Source organism: Haemaphysalis longicornis, unplaced genomic scaffold (assembly GCF_048455015.1).
Source record: "Haemaphysalis longicornis isolate Haplotype H1 unplaced genomic scaffold, Haemaphysalis longicornis Haplotype H1 scaffold_7, whole genome shotgun sequence".
NCBI classification, from domain to species: Eukaryota; Metazoa; Arthropoda; class Arachnida; order Ixodida; family Ixodidae; genus Haemaphysalis; species Haemaphysalis longicornis.
In genome coordinates, this window is record NW_027526422.1 from 189,290,958 (window position 1) to 189,308,055 (window position 17,098).

The following is a 17,098-nucleotide window of genomic DNA, read 5'->3' on the forward strand; positions in this document are numbered from 1 at the left end:
CAAAAACAATATAATCTTTAAAAAAGCTACAATTTAGTTGAGAAAAACTGACCACAACAAATTGGAATTGACAACTAGATACAGTTGTCACACCCAAGCAAGCCGGCGAAAGATGAACAGATATCTAGCTGTCCTACCCCCTATTTGTGCCCTAGCCTCTGATCCGCTGCAGCAAACAAAAAAATTGTTTATAGCTTCGGATAAAGTCCTTGGTTAGAGTATTATATTTGTTTCCATCAAACACAAAAAAATGCATGGTAAAGCGCTGACAATAACTTTGTCTACTGCGGTTCCTTCATGGTGACATCACCACAGGAACCAAAAATACAATACAGTGCATTAAAGGGGCCATTTGGACAACATAGAAGTTCGTTTCGTTCGAAATATTTCCTGTTTTATAGTGCCCCCACCACTTGACCGGCAGCAAATGATGCTGCATTCACTGAGAAATTGATTTAGGTTAAAAGTCTGATTCTCCCACCATATCGTGTGTTTTTGGGATGTCAGCAATGAAGCCATAAGTGCGTGTGATCAAACAGACTACTTCGTCACTCGGGTCTGCAGCCTTGCTAGCCATCAGTCCTCCCAGGTGGAGCTACCATACTCATCCACGAACTGTTGTTTGCCATTGCTTTGTTTTTGACCGCGTCTGCACCTGGCTTGTTTTCGTTACTGTAGAAAGTAATGGTTTTGTGAAACATGGGTTATCCTCGACAAACAGGGTCACGTAAGACAACATCGCCTATGCCAATCGGCCAGTGCCGTGCAGGCCAACTCCAAAGCGGCGGAGTGCTGTCCACCTAAAACAAGCATAGTGCACGCCGTACCAACAGCAGTGCGCATCGATACTTGTATGTTTACGCGTATTTTCGTAATTTTCATTGTTTACTGCCCCATTTTTACTGCTGTAAAATGAATATGCATTACATTTAAGCGCAAATAGCTCATTCGGCATGCTTATAAGGCCTGCCCTATTTGCGTTTGCTTTTGCCGGCCTCAGCCAATCGCACAGCTGGGGACATATGACATCATAGGTACTGCTGTGGGAAATGAGCTAGTGGGTCGCATGGCCATTCCCTTTTTCCTAATTATATAGCTTATTCGAGTGAAGTGCGCGTTAAAAATGGTGTCAGTATGATTCTAACGAGGCAATCTGTCAAATGAACCAAACTTGTGCGTTGTCTGCATGGCCCCTCTAAGCAAAGGCAAGGCAGCCAATTTTTTTATTTAGGCTGCCTTCATGCACACAGTAGTGCTCTATTGCTGCCAGAAACTCATTACGGGACTCCTGACATATTTACAGTTGCAATAAAAATCAGAAATAGAAGGAAAAATCATTGGACACTCCACAATGTCCAAAAAACAAAGGAATAATGTGCGAGTGAGCTACCTAAAACACTGCGACAGAAGATCATATTCATCAAAGCAACTAATAAAAACCATGGCTAGTGCATAGCCACTACGCAGCTCATTTGTTAAGAGCTTATGTGCGTCCCCACAAGTTGGCTGTGTAAACCTACCGACACCTAACAGAGTCCAAGGTTCGACGAAAACTCGTCAGGGGAGGGTTATTCATTGATGAAATACAAACAGGCAGGCACTCGCCTGGTAATACAAGCAGGCACTCGCCTGGTCAAAAACAAATAAACAAATAAAGACATTTTGGGCCCCTACTGGCCTTTGATCACAATGAAAGGGGGGTGAAAGGTCGCGATTATTTATAGGTTTGGTGGTGCAGAGTGCGCATGTATATCTCGGGGAGACTACCCCGCGACTGGTTAATTGTGTTTTTAGTTGGTTGAATATGCACTGATTCTAAAAGTAGTCGTGTCGACACGACAGGCACTTCTCTGATGCGATTATGCTTGCGGAATCCCAATCGATGACGTGGTCAGTAGCCAGGTGATGATCCGCCAAGGCATTTCAGCTTGCATTGCCTTTTTTGACATCGTTCTGGTGCTATTGAATTCTTATTTTAAATATTTCCAGTTTCACCTATGTAGGGTGCGTCGCAATCCTTGCATGGAATTTTGTAGGCAACTCCGGGGAATCTTGATTTTTCTAAAGGGTCCTTCACGCGTACCAGCTTCTGCTTAAGCCTGTTCCTTGGCACGTGTGCAATTTTAATGCCATATGTGCCAAACACCCTTGCAAGATCTTCACTGATGCCTTGCGTGTAGGGGACGGCAGCGCGTTTTTGCCCGTCTTCAGGAACCCTTTCGGAGGAGGCAACTGAATCCCGCAATTGTTGCGTCCTCACAAGCTTTGAAGGGTAGCCGTTGCTGCGAAGGTCCTTCCTTACCACGGCTAGCTTTTGCTTGCACAGACCAGGCTCAGAGCAGATTCGTGATGCGCGTGAGAAGAGTGCAGCGGCAACGGAGCGTTTTTGGCCTATAGGATGCGCAGAGTCGAACCCCAGGTATCTACCCGTGTGGGTCGGCTTTCGATAAACACTGGTTATAAATCCTTTGGCCGATCGTTTCAGAAGTACGTCGAGGAAGGCGATCTGTCCATTATTTTCCTGTTCCATGGTGAACTGGATACTTGGAACACAAGAGTTTAGATGCTCAATTAAAGGCATTACGTCTCGGCGGTGGATCACACAAAAGCAGTCTACGTAGCTGACAAAAATCTTGGGGCCGTCTTGTACGAACATAGCGCAGAATTTTTTAGAGCCTCTGAGGCAATATTTGCACAGACTGCTGAAACGGAAGCTCCCATCGCTGTTCCAAACCGCTGCTTTTAACATTGTACGTTGAAAACAAAACGTGTTCTGCAGGCCAAATTCCAGGCAAAATTACACGGTCCGGAGTTGCAAGGATCTACTCGAGAACGATGCATCTCTGCCTTCACGTTCGCCAATTGAGATGCAAGACTTATATCGTCTCCTGGAATTTGGCCTGCAGAACACATATTTTGTTTTCAACGGACCAGTGGTTTCGAACAGCGATGGGAGCTTCCGTTTCAGTAGTCTGTGCGAATATTGCCCTAGAGGCTCTAGAAAATTCTGCGCTATGCTCGTACAAGACGGCCCCAAGATCTTTGTCTGCTACGTAGACGACTATTTTTGTGTGATCCACCGCCGAAACGTAATGCCTTTATTTGAGCATTACGTAATGCCTTTATTTGAGCAAACTCTTGTGTTCCAAGCATCCAGTTCACCATGGAACAAGATAATAATGGACAGATCGCCTTCCTCGATGTACTTGTGAGACAGTCGGCCAAAGGATTTACAACCAGTGTGTATCGAAAGCCGACCCACACGGGTAGATTCCTGGGGTTCGACTCTGCGCATCCTACAGGCCAAAAACGCTTCGTCGCCGCTGCACTCTTCTCACGCGCATCACGAATCTGCTGTGAGCCTGGTCTGTGCAAGCAAGAGCTAGCCGTGGTAAGGAAGGACCTTCGCAGCAACGGCTACCCTTCAAAGCGTGTGAGGACGCAACAATTGCGGGCTTCAGTTGCCTCCCCCGAAAGGGTTCCTGAAGAATACAGGCAAAACCGCGCTGCCGTCCCCTACACGCAAGGCATCAGTGAAGCTCTTGCAAGGGTGTTTGGCACATATGGTGTTAAAATTAAAATATGGTGTTAAACGCGTACCAGCTTAATCAGAAGCTGATACGCGTGAAGGACCCTTTAGAAAAATCAAGATTCCCCGGAGTTGCCTACAAAATTCCATGCAAGGATTGTGACGCATCCTACATAGGTGAAATCGAGAGCATGACGGAATCCCGTCTGGCCGGGAGGGTACATTAGAAACGAAAAAGAGATGCCGACCAGTCCAAACAAAACGTACTGACGTTTCGGCTTCCAGCACGGAAGCCTTATTCACAATAAATGCATCACCAGAAGTGGGTCGTTTAAGTGGGCTTGAATAATCGCTGCAAAGAGCGTGCGTAGATCGGGTTTAGATTTCCGTCGTTACGATTGACTGTGTTAGATGTGGTCTGAATGATTAGTGATTCCAGATGTAGCCGTGATGCTGTCACTTTTTCTGTAGCAACGATTCTTGCATTGTCCCAATCAATCTTGTGGTCATTCACGATGGCGTGTTTGGCTACAGCATTGTTGCGGACGCTTTTATTCTTTACGTCACGTGCGTGCTGCTGCGGACGATTGTTATAATTTCCCGATTCCCCGATATACACGCCGCTGCAGTCTGCACAAGGTATCTCATATACCACACCGGGTAAGCGCTCCTTGGGCAAGCGGTCCTTGACTCTCACGAGCTCATGGCGCATCTTTTTGGCTGGAATGTGGGCCACCTGTCGAAGTTCCTGCTCCAAGTTCTGGCTCCGCTCGTCAATAAAGGGACCACTCACGTTCGTAATTCTTTCGATTTTGTCGAGAGGACTCGCAACACCGTGATCGAGAAAGACGACTTGATGGTGTCCTTCGACACGAAGTCCCTTTTCACGAGTATTCCGAGTGACCTGGCTGTCACCGTATGCACCGCTGCTCTCGAGGCTGATGAGACGTTGCCCGAGAGATCACCGATGGATGTGCCACAACTACGCAGGCTTCTAGATTTTTGCCTGAACAATACGTACTTCGTCTTTATGGGCCATTTTTACAAGCAAATGCAGGGGACTCCAATGGGTGCCGCTATTTCGGTCACGGCGGCGAACCTGCCCATGGAAGCGCTGGAAGCACGCACGCTAGCCTCCTTTGCTCCTCAACCAAGTGTTTTTGTGTTATGGCGATGATTGTTTCTGCGTCGTTCAGAAAGACGCGGCGAACAGCTTGCTGGCCCACCTCAACAGTATGGACCGTGCCATTCAGTTCACGTCAGAAGAGGAGGCCGATGGCAAACTTCCCTTCCTGGACGTCCTCGTGTCTCGGCAGGGCCAGAGGCCACGTTTCAGCATGTACCGCAAGGAAACGCACACAGGCCGCTACCTGAACTTCAACTCCATGCACCCCGCTTCCCACAAGAGGGCTGTTGTTAGCACGGTACTGCAGCGTGCGAAAAGATTGTGCTTGAAGCCTGAGGATGCGGCGGTGGACACGGCAAAGGTGTGGGATGACCTGGCTAGCTGCGGTTACCCGAGGCACTTTATAAACGCAACGGAACGCCAACTGACCCGACGGGGACAACTGGACGTGCCTCCTGCCCCGATGAAGCGAGCTCCTGTGCCCTACCTTCCAGGAACAAGTGAATGTTTGGCACTTATCCTATGGGAACATGACATGCAGGTGGCCCACGGTCCAGCCAAAAAGATGCGCCATGAGCTCGTGAGAGTCAAGGACCGCTTTCCCAAGGAGCGCTTCCCCAGTGTGGTATACGAGATACCTTGTGCAGACTGCAGCGGCGTGTATATCGGGGAATCAGGAAATTATAAGAATCGTCTGCAGCAGCACGCACGTGACGTAAAGAATAAAAGCCGAACACGCCGTCGTGAATGACCACAAGATTGATTGGGACAATGCAAGAATCGTCACTACAGAAAAAGTGACAGCATCACGGCTACATATGGAATCACTAATCATTCAGACCACATCTAACACAGTCAATCGTAATGACTGAAATCTAAACCCGATCTACGCATGCTCTTTTCAGCGATTATTCAAGCCCCCTTAAACGACCCACTTCTGGTGATGCATTTATTGTGAACAAGGCTTTGTGCTGGAAGCCGAAACGTCAGTACGTTTTGTTTGGACTGGTCGGCGTCTCTTTTTCGTTCCTAATCCTACATAGGTGAAACTGGAAATTTTTTAAAGAATTCAATAGCACCAGAACGATGTCAAAAAAGGCAATGCAAGCTGAAATGCCTTGGCGGATCATCACCTGGCTACTGACCACGTCATCGATTGGGATTCCGCAAGCATAATCGCATCAGAGAAGTGCCTGTCGACACGACTACTTTTAGAATCAGTGCATATTCAACCAACTAAAAACACGATTAACCAGTCGCGGGGTAGTCTCCCCGAGATATACATGCGCACTCTGCACCACCAAACCTATAAATAATCGCGACCTTTCACCCCCCTTTCATTGTGATCAAAGGCCAGTAGGGGCCCAAAATGTCTTTATTTGTTTATTTGTTTTTGACCAGGCGAGGGCCTGCTTGTATTTCATCAACACCGAACTAACCCGCCTGAATCACCACTTTATAGACATTGAGCAATTATTTGAATTGGTTTATTGTAGCAAGCTGTCTTGTTTATTTCCTTATTTTTTGGCATTTCCTGTCTCATTTGAAATTTGGAGACCAGATAGCTTTTACTACGGGCCATGCACTGGCGACAACAAATATTTGATTTCACTTTAAACAATTTTCGGTTATGTTTTATTGCTCACCAGCCAATGACTTGAAATATAAGAGGCTCCTAAAACATGTGCTGGCATTTCTTTCCAGCACTGCAGTACAACTAATCATGACTTTTATCATATTTTGTTCACAAATTGTAATATTTAGAAAGTATTCAGCTGAATGAAAATGTTATTTCAGTAGCATGCGCAATCAACAGGGCCTCAATGACTCTCACCACGTGGTTCACTTGTTTCTGTCACAAATAACCTGATTGCAGCCACATTCCACCCAAGACGAAGGTAACATATCCTCTGGGATGATGAATGTTTAAAATGCCTTACGAGTAAGTGCTAAGCACATGAAATTGTGGCATTAAAACCGAAGATCCCTCTGCGGCATCCTTCACTTGGGGCAGCGCTTGATCACAAACTTCGAGAAGTTGAAAAATGCTCCATGCGCCGCTCCAGCCAGCAGAAACAATGCAGGACGCAAGTTGGTAGGTGGACCGTTGGCATCCTGCGATTGTGAAGATTTTTTTAGTAGATGCACTTTTTTTTTGTACCACTGTTCATTTTTCCGTTAACAAGCAGCTGAACTCCTGCAGGTTCTACAAATCATACAAGCATAATAAAACGCAGCAATGCAGAACAATTGGCAGGGTTACCTCAATTTTTCTTTTCTAGGAATGAAAAAAATGTGGGTAATCTATACACAACTACAATCAAACCTTTCAATTTTTACCTACTTCACTCCTAACAAGCACACATACACGTTAGACATGTGAGAAAGCTGCTAAATTTATGCCCACAAACTTAATCAGGCATCAGAAATCGGCAGGGAACGACGTGTCACCTTTAAATGGCACTTTTTTCGTTCAAAACACTAAAATGGGCGAGAAAGACCCATAACTATGATTTGGTACCCTTATCTGGTATGGTTTTCAGGCAATGCTTACACCTCACTTCAGTACCTTCAGGTGGTGGAGATCTTTGAAAACTCATTGCGGGCAAGTGGGTTGTGTTCAAGCTCTCGTATCTTGCCAGCATATGCTGGATTCCAGCATTCCCAAATCAACGTGACGACTTGAATGTGGTGGATGCAAGAGAAAGAATAAGCACACGCCAAGGGCGTAGCCGGGTGGGGGGGGGGGGGGGGGGAGGGAGGGGGGGTCCCGGTGCTTCCCCCTTCATAATGTTTTATGTCAAGGCTGGAGTTATCTTTGTGGGTGTTCTTTTCCCCGGGGCTTCTCCTCCAAGCCGCTGCAGCGCTGAGGATCTCACCCCGGGTATCTCCAACCGACAAACTCAGCCTCCGATCAAAACTATACATTTATTTACAGCCCAGTGGGCGGCTAAAAAACAGCGCTCAGGCGGAGCTCGAAGACGACGGGCCGAGCTCTCCTGTGCCCGGACCGCGTCTCTCTCGTCTCCTTGTCTTCATATTCCCTCCACCCTGACGCTGGGAGCCAGGGAAGAGGGAAAAGCGAGTCCTTCGTGGGAACCCCATGTGGTGGCCATTAGCGCATCCGGTGCGAGCAGGCGCGACCCTCCTCGGAATGCGGGGAGTTTCAAGGCGCCGCGTGACACGACACGTGCGTTCAATTTCTGTGCTGCTCGTCCCAGGGCCCGCGCCAGTTCATGCGTCGAAGCGCCCGACACCTCCACCGCCACTGTGAAACATAACTTCAGGAATGTTTCACACACCACACACACTTTGCGAGCGTGCTCCATCGTTCCTTCAGTTGACGACACAACAATCAGCACGGCCAGTGCCTCTTGACCCTGGCTGCAGGTCACCATGACAAATTAGGCACAATCCTCACATAGCTCATTCAGAGCGAGCGGCCTTTAGAATGCGGTACGCACCGGCCGTCGTCGTCCGAAAACGCCCTTGCCATGCGCCGCAAACCCTCACAGAACAGTATCATGGGCCCCTCTCCTCCTCGCTTGGGAAGGGACCACTGCTGGCTCGTCACCATGCGTTGAAGCCACTCTGCACTGAGGTGAAGCTGACTGACGCTTTCGCCTCTTTCTAGGCGAACCCTCGGGTTCGGCCGCTTCTGCGCTCGGAGCGCCGTGCTCCACTACGCACCGTTGGTCAGCGTAAGCAGGAGAGGACTGCTTAGCGGCTACGTCAACGCTGACATGAAATGCTGTAGGGGCTATCTCTTCAGCCACTCCTACAGACCTACCTGTAACTGCCCTGGGCTGCATTACATGAGCGGCCGTACCCTGATTTACACTTTCCTCGCTGAATTCGCTGGAGCTCCCTATGGCAATCACATTGTCGGTACTCGACATTTGGGTATCTCGAGAAACACAAGATACAGTGTGCGTGACACCAACTGCATCCGATTCCTCGCGCGATTCCCGTGCTGCTGCATCCTGCAATGCAACTGGCCGCTCGCCCACGCTCCCGGAACGTTCTCCCTCTCTGAACGCGGTGACAACGGGCTCACGCTCGACTGAAACCAGCCCCTTCACAACGGCTGATTTAAGAACTTCATAGTTCTTCCCCTCCTTCCTGTGCGAACCCTCGTGTTCGGCCGCTACTGCACCCCTGTGCGCGCACAAAGCGCCGTTCTCTACCACACAACGTTGTGTGAAGCAAGGAGTAGCGAGGGGCTCATCGGCAACATGAACAATAACATGCGACGCTGCGGAGCCTTTCTCTCTTGCCATCAGCTTCATCACGGGCATGCGCACACTCTCATTCAACTTTGACCGCCTGTCATTTACCAACGCAGCCTCGCGCGTAACACCTTCCTTCACCTCCATCTTTATTTCGGTGAAATTCTCTAAGCGGGATGCTTCACTATCCTGCTCCCTGGTTGCAGAAAATCTCAACGCCCACGAAGGAACGTGCGCCACTATCCTATCTTCGCCTTTCCCACGTGACTCTGATCGTGGCGGATCCCGCGAAACAGGAGGACTACGCGCGCCCAGTGAATGGGTTCCACCCAGCGCATCTTTCGGCGTACCGGAGCACCCCAGTTCACTCTCTCCCCGAGTGCTGAACATTACTATTTGAGCAATCGGTGAGGTAGGAACGTTGTTAGCTCTCTTGAAACGTCCACTCTTCGAACGTTCCGCTGCTAACTCTGCCTCAGCGATTCTCAATTTCGCCAGCAATAGCGCCTTCTGCTCAGCGAACGACATTGCAATGCTTGCTGTCCCTGCAACGTTCATGCACGCTTCCTAATCATCATTATCTCGCAGCTACACCTAGATAGCCGCTAGATGTCATGGTGAACCGCAGACCCAGCATCAAACGAGGCACTGACCTGTATAGCTCGGCGCCTGTAGAGATGCCGCACCGGTGCAGATGGGTTATCCATTTATGCACCGCTCCTTCCGCCGAGGTGTCCACCAAACAATCGCCCGCCGACTTCTCGCCTGCCGCCTCGCCAAGCTGCTTCTCCGCTGCTCAGCAGGCCGCAGAGATTGCCTCGGTCTCCGTTGAGACGTCCGTTGAGCGCCGCTCGAGCCGCTTCTCCACCTGGGTGGCGAGCTCGCTGCTCCTGCAGATCTCGTTCAGCAGGCTGCCGCTCTCCGTTGAGAAGTCTGCTGAGCGCCGGTCCAGCCGCTTCTCCACCAGGCTGACGAGCTCGCTGCTCCCGCCGATCCCGTTCAGCAGGCCGTGACTTCTCCGCCTGCTCCATCTCGCCCGCCGGCTGGCTGAGTCGTCGCTGTTGAAGATCCTGTCGACTGCGCCAGTTATCTTCTTGGATGTTCTTTTCCCCGGGGCTTCTCCTCCAAGCCGCTGCAGCGCTGAGGATCTCACCCCGGGTATCTCCAACCGACAAACTCAGCCTCCGATCAAAACTGTACATTTATTTACAGCCCAGTGGGTGGCTAAAAAACAGTGCTCAGGCGGAGCTCGAAGACGACGGGCCGAGCTCTCCTGTGCCCGGACCGCGTCTCTCTCGTCTCCTTGTCTTCATATTCCCTCCACCCTGACGCTGGGGGCCAGGGAAGAGGGAAAAGCGAGTCCTTCATGGGGGTCCAACCCCATGTGGTGGCCACTAGCGCATCCGGTGCGAGCAGGCGCGACCTTCCTCGGGATGTGCGGAGTTTCAAGGCGCCGAGCGACACGTGCGTTCAATTTCTGTGCCGCTCGTCCCGGGGCCCGCGCCAGTTCGTGCGTCGAAGGAGTGTGGGCATGCCCGTGAAAAAGCTGATAGCCAGAGAAACAGCCTCAGCTGCGTCGCATGCTCTAATTCATGTGACCGATGAGCCCCTCTCTACTCCTTGCGTCACACAACGGTGTGTGGTAGAGAACGGCGCTTCGTGCGCGAACGGTGGTTCAGTAGCGGCCGAACGCGAGGGTTCGCACATTAAGGAGCGGAAGAACTATGAGGTTCTTAAATCAGCCGTTCTGAAGGGGCGGAGACTGGCTTCAGCTGAGCGTGAGCCTGTCGTCGCACCGTGCGGAGACAGAGAACATCCTGGGAGCGTGGCCGAGCGGCCAGTAGCTTTGCAGGATGCGGCAGCGTGAAGAATCGGATGCAGTTGGTGTCGCGCACACTGCATCGTGTGTTTCTGGAGGTCCCCGAATGTCGAGTCCCGAAAATATGATTGACATGGGAAGCTCCAGCAAATTGAGAGAGGGAAGTGCAAATCAGGGTACCGCTCATGTAACGCAGCCCCAGGCAGTTGCAGGTAGAACTGCAGTGACTGAAGAGATAGCCTCTCCGGCATTGCATGACCGCGTTAACGTGCCCACGAAGCAGCCTTCTGCTGCTTACCCTGACCAAAGGTGTGTCGTAGAGAATGACACCTCGTGCGCGTACGGTGGGTCAGAAGCGGCCGAACCCGAGGGTTCGCCTGGAAAGAGGCGCAAGCGTCAGTCAGCTTCACCTCAGTGCAGAGTGGCTCCAACGCATGCTGACGACCCAGCAGTGGTCCCTTCCCGAGCGAGGAAGAGAGGGGCCCCTGATACTGTTGTGTGAGGGTGTGCGGCGCATGGCAAGGGCGTTTTCGGACGACGACGGCCGGTGCGTACCGCATTCTAAAGGCCGCTCGCTCTGAATGAGCTATGTGAGGATTGTGCCTAATTTGTCATGGTGACCTGCAGCCAGGGTCAAGAGGCACTGGCCGTGCTGATTGTTGTGTCGTCAACTGAAGGAACGATGGTGCACGGGCCAAATGTGTGTGTGGTGTGTGTTTCGTGTGTGAAACATTCCTGAAGGTATGTTTCACAGTGGCGGTGGAGGTGTTGCGCGCTTCGACGCACGAACTGGCGCGGGCCCCGGGACGAGCGGCACAGAAATTGAACGCACGTGTCGCTTGGCGCCTTGAAACTCCGCGCATCCCGAGGAAGGTCACGCCTGCTCGCACCGGATGCGCTAATGGCCACCACATGGGGTTGGACCCCCACGAAGGACTCGCTTTTCCCTCTTCCCTAGCCCCCAGCGTCAGGGTGGAGGGAAGATGAAGACAAGGAGACGACATTGGGAGACGTGGTCCGGGCGCAGGAGAGCTCGGCCCGTCGTCTTCGAGCTCCGCCTGAGCACTGTTTTTTAGTCGCCCGCCGGGCTGTAAATAAATGTACAGTTTTGTATCAGAGGCTGAGTTTGTCGGTTGAGGATACCCGGGGTCAGATCCTCAGCGCTACTGCGGCTTGGAGGAGAAGCCCCGGGGAAAAGAACATCCAAGAAGATAACTGCTGGGCTGCGGTTTAAGCAGCCTGAAAAACCGCCTGAAGTCACCTGCAGGCGCGGAACCTGCAGTTTTAAGGACATTCTTGCTCATATAAAGCTGAAAACAAGGGCTATGTCAACGTCTGATCCCTGCGCCCGCTCCAGATGCTGTACCTGTCAACATATACAGCCCGGCTGCATTTCGCGCCGGATACACCGACAAGCGCTGGGAACCTGCCACGAGCCAATCGAAACAGCCCCACTGTTTCAATGGCGGAACAGCACGGCCGGGGAATGGCAGAACAGCAGGAAAAGCCTCATATAGGCTTACATGTTGTCGGGAGCGTGTCATTCCTTGTCTTTACACTGGTACAAAGTATAATCACATGACAGAGCACATCGCTGTATTTTGTTCAGTCAACTATCAATCCTTGATATGTTTACTTTTCTACCGACATCGCATTTCATTGACTATTGCAGATCCATAATTTCTGCTGCATAAAAAGCATTGCTCTGCCCATCTTGTATTTCCTCCACATCAACAAAACTACACAATTCTCCCTAATGCGGAGCTTTGTTTTTTTGGCACTATTCCAGTTTCCTTGACCTCCCTCTTGGTTAGAATCAGCATTCTGTATTTGCTTAACAGGAGTTTTACTGAAGCCATGTCTGTTTCGATTTAACAGATAGAAATATAATGAAATTTAAGAAACGTGCAACAAGCTCAACATTCAACAGCAGTGCAATAAGGTGTTCCGCTTAGCGAAAGTTTACTACTCGCGCTACTAGCACAAAAAATAACAAAAGGCGATTACTTAAGGACGAAGACGCACATTTGCTAGTTTCACCACCATAATATGCGAATGCGCCGCATGTACAGTCCACTGCGATTCGGAGGTTGTCGCGGGAAAGCTACTCTTTCAAACGAAGCAGGAAGAAGGAAGAACAACAGCTTTAGCAAATATTCCATGCAAGTTTCGTTATCATTGGTGTAGATAAAAGGCAACCAAGTCCAAGTCTGTGCTTGATAACAACGAATGTACAGGGCCGTCCACGCTAGGTGCAAACACGGCGCAGCGTGGCCTCGCTCAGTGAAGCGCCAGCGCACAATCCACGGCCGCGCATCGAAGCTAAGCGGCGCAGGCGCACAGGGGCTTGGAGGCGGGGCTTCGTGTAGTCTGCTAGAGCGGGAGAGCGCCGTGCCTGCTTTGCTGTGAAGCACGCCTAACTGTAGGCTTGCCTGTAGCGTCTAAGCGCGCTGCGACGGCGTTGCGGGAAAGCGCACTTTCCTTACTACGGCGCGTTGTGTAGTTTCTGCGTACGAGAACCCACAGCTTCCGCTTTTCAGTTCCGCGGTGCAGGTTAAATGCAAGTATTGTTGCAAACATTTCAGGACTGGCGGCTTGGTTTGGTTCAATGAGAGACGCTGTATAGAACGGCATCGTATAATTTCGGCCACTAGGATTTATTTAATGCTCACTGGCATTACGCAAAACATAATTGTCTGTGCATTTCGCCTCCATGGAATTTCGGTCACAGCGGCTGGGTTTCGATCTGCCGAATTTCTTCCAGATGTGTATTGGCTTTTTTCAAACATATGAATATCGCGCATCGTTGAGATGGTTCAAGGAGTCGCGAGGAAGTACGGGTCTTACCATAAAGGAGGATGCGCACAGGTGGCAACAAAGGGAGGGGCCGCTTTCTCCAAATAACTAGCCATGTAGGGAGCGCAACCAATGACGTATGCATTATAATATAGCACACTAGAGTGGGACCGGTCCAGGATTCGACCGTAGAGTAGACGATTGTGCTGGGGGCGTGACTTCCTGGCTGGGCGACTGCTTGAACCATCTCGACGATGCGCGATATTCATATGTTTGAAAAAAGCCAATACACATCTGGAAGAAATTCGGCAGATCGAAACCCAGCTGCTGTGACCGAAATTCCACGGAGGCGAAATGCACAGACAATTATGTTCTGCGTAATGCCAGTGAGCATTAAATAAATCCTAGTGGCCGAAATTATACGATGCCGTTCTATACAGCGTCTCTCATTGAACCAAACCAAGCCAGTCCTGAAATGTTTGCAACAATACTTGCATTTAACCTGCACCGCGGAACTGAAATGCGGAAGCTGTGGGTTCTCGTAGGCAGAAACTACACAACGCGCCGCAGTAAGGAATTAGTAGTAGTAAAGTCCTTTATTGGGATGGGACGGCCGGTTGGCCAGAGGGGGGAAATGGGAATAGCAGGGAGGGAGGAATAACACTATTTGAATCTTCAAGGGCCGTAGAGGATCTAATTGTCCATTGAGGATCTCATTGTCCAGTTTGAGGGACCAAATGGGTTGTAGGCCCCGGCTCACACTACTCGAGAAATGCACTCCCAAATGGTTCTTCACCAGCAGTAAGGAAAGTGCGCTTTCCCGCAATGCTGTCGCAGCGCGCTTAGACGCTACAGGCAAGCCTACAGTTAGGTGTGCTTCACAACAAAGCAGGCACGGCGCTCTCCCGCGGTAGCAGACGACACGAAGCCCCACCTCCAAGCCCCTGTGCGCCTGCGCCGCTTAGCTTCGATGCGCGGCCGCGGATTGTGCGCTGGCGCTCCGCGGAGCAAGGTCACGCTGCGCCGTGTTCGCACCTAGCGTGGACGGCCCTGTACAGCTTGAAACCCAAAGGGTGGCAAGTCAGTCGTGCAGGCCATTGTTGTATCATGGAACAGCCAACAAGGGAGCGAAGAGTGTGAAATCTCGATTTTCATGGTTCCGAAACGAAACTGTGGGCTGGTGGCACGCTTGGCCGCTCGATAACCTTCAAATCGTGCTCGACTGTACTTCATAGCTGACAAGAAAACTTAATAGTCCCTTTTCTAAAACACGAGAATCTTGATAGTAAACATTCAGTGTTGGCCTCCACTTCCGCCTGACGAACTTCGGGGTCCGCGCGCCACTCACGAGCGCGCTCATGATCACACTCACGAGCGTGGGTCCGCCTAACCACCTGCTCTGCGGACGAATGAATCGCCCGTAGTCTGCCCATAGACCAGCGCACAGCAATTTAGCTGATCATCACTATCATCACCATCTAAGCTCCTTAAAGGAGCCATGAAGAGAAAATACAACTTCGTTTAATTTGAAAGAACTAGGATTCAGTATGTCACTCAGCTCCATTAGAGCCGCAAAATATGTTTTTTAACGAAAAAAAAGCAAGAAGTATTTAAAAACTTTCAAATTTTGCGCCACAGTGACGTGTTATGAGCAAGAATGACGTCATACGGGCCCACAATAAAACATAATTTTCAGTGCCTTAACTGCACGTTAACGTTCAAGTGATGCGGTCAAATGAAACTAGAGGCCGGATTACAGACGTCCAGTCATGTGCCGTCGCGACAGGTCAGTTAGACGGCCGCCAATCGCACAAACAAGGTTCCGTGACGTCATAAATAAGTTGCGGGAAATTGGCTAGGGGGTCGCGACTGCTTCAAACGTTTTCCTTAATATCTCCGTTATTTTTTCGAAGATTGCGATGATATTGGGATCATTGTTATCAGGACTAAGCAGTCTTTCTAATAAACCCAACTTGTATTTTGTCTTCATGGCTCTCCTTTAAGGTGGGCTTTACAGGTAGTGTTGAGCATACACAAATCGCATGTTAAAGTCAGTTATTTCAAGCTTCGTTTGCAAAACAACGCGCAAGATGCCTTGCCTACATATTTCTCCGTCCCATTTTTTGGTCGACCACACCCCCCCCCCCTCCCCCCCCAAAAAATTCCTGGCTTGTACGAGGGAACTTGTACATTCAAGTGATCGAACATTATTGAAGTATGGTAGCCCACTGTGCTACCAAAACTGTGTTTGAAAACTTACGTTCTGGCGGCCAAACACTGTTGACAATGCTTGTGGCTCTTGTCCGGTTGAATGGAGGGACGTGATGTGCTCAGACCGTCCAGAGGTCTAAAACAGGATGACACATGATTACCACACAGGCAAGAATGGAAATTATTGGGTGCACGAATGTTACAACTCGGGCAACACAATATTCAGCCAAAATCAATGCCCGCGTACAGCGGCACCGTACACATGGTGAGGTGGCTCGCCGCAAACGCAACGAAGCTTGCGAGGCGCGCACATTCGCTCGCAAACGATTCTCCCTCGCCATTCCCAACACGGCACAAATGACAGCGGTGATTAACGAAGCCGTAAACGCTGCGCAGCACAGTTTAGAGGAGTAGCCGCCCGTGTTCTGATAAACTACGCGTAAGACGTGGTTTGCAGTGGTGAACTCTGAAGCTGTTCAATGTAGTGCTGCGGAGTGGGAAACGTTACTGAGTTACTGAGCGCCACTGCGTTACTGAGCGCCAGTGCGTTCAGCGCTCAATGCAAGCACCACAATGTTCTTTCGCACATCGCCTTTCTAAAGACGAGCCCTCAAGGTTCAACCTAGCTAGTTCAGTTAAACAATTCACACACGCGGGCTTCTGTTAACGAATCCTTAAAGCGGCGCTGACAGCTACAAACGGCATCCAGTGAAAAGAAAGGCGGCAAATGTGTCGAGACAGCTTACCTGCAGGAAACGAAGCAGAAGAGCGAGCGACGTTCAGGGGCAAGCGCCGAACGAATTTAGCCGTCTTCAGGTGGCAAAGTTGTTCTCAAATACTTCATCGCGAAGTCGAACACGACAGACATAACCGAAGACGACGAGGTGTCCAATTAATCATAATAACTGCGCTTGTGTAACTGCACACCACAGTAAACAATCCATGAAAGACGGGTCACGGCATGGAGGGTCACGGGGTATCTGTTCCGGAATCCGGCCACGCCGCCGCGCGCCGTACTCAGGGTTTCGGCCGTTGACAAGGAGTTGCGTAAAGAAATTAAAACGACAACAATAAATAATTGCCTCTTTTACTGACTACAACAATAAATTATTATTTTTTGTGTGCAATATAATAAAAAAGCTTAGATTTTTAAAGTTTACAAACACAAAACGCGGACTGAGTTTTTTGGCGCTCCATTTGAACGTTAAAAAAAGCAGCAGATAGTAAGATAACACTGCGCAATGAAATTTGGCAGTGTTCTAGTGTAAGTAATCTTATTATTATTTGGCGTCTGCTTATTTAGCGCCCGACTTCATGCCCCCTCCATTCCCAACTTTTGTTTTCTTTTGATATCTGCCTTGTTCTCCAACGTTGTTTCTGTAGGAGAA

The 17,098-nt window shown here is 50.1% G+C and overlaps 1 protein-coding gene and 1 long non-coding RNA gene across 4 annotated transcripts in view; one reads left to right on the plus strand and one right to left on the minus strand.

The window, feature by feature from the left end:
* The window catches only part of LOC144147333 (nitric oxide synthase-like protein), a 544,108-nt gene that overhangs the window by 381,643 nt on the left and 145,367 nt on the right, over window positions 1–17,098 (plus strand). The gene's annotated exons all lie outside the window — the stretch shown is intronic.
* Window positions 5,894–16,693, minus strand: LOC144147332 (uncharacterized). 2 transcript variants are annotated; one of them, XR_013317889.1, is made up of 3 exons: window positions 16,457–16,693; window positions 15,760–15,846; window positions 5,894–6,770 (listed from the first exon to the last, which is right to left on the minus strand). It is a non-coding gene; the product is annotated as an uncharacterized LOC144147332 (long non-coding RNA). The 2 variants fall into 2 exon arrangements; XR_013317890.1 differs by lacking the exon at window positions 5,894–6,770 and adding an exon at window positions 11,819–11,979.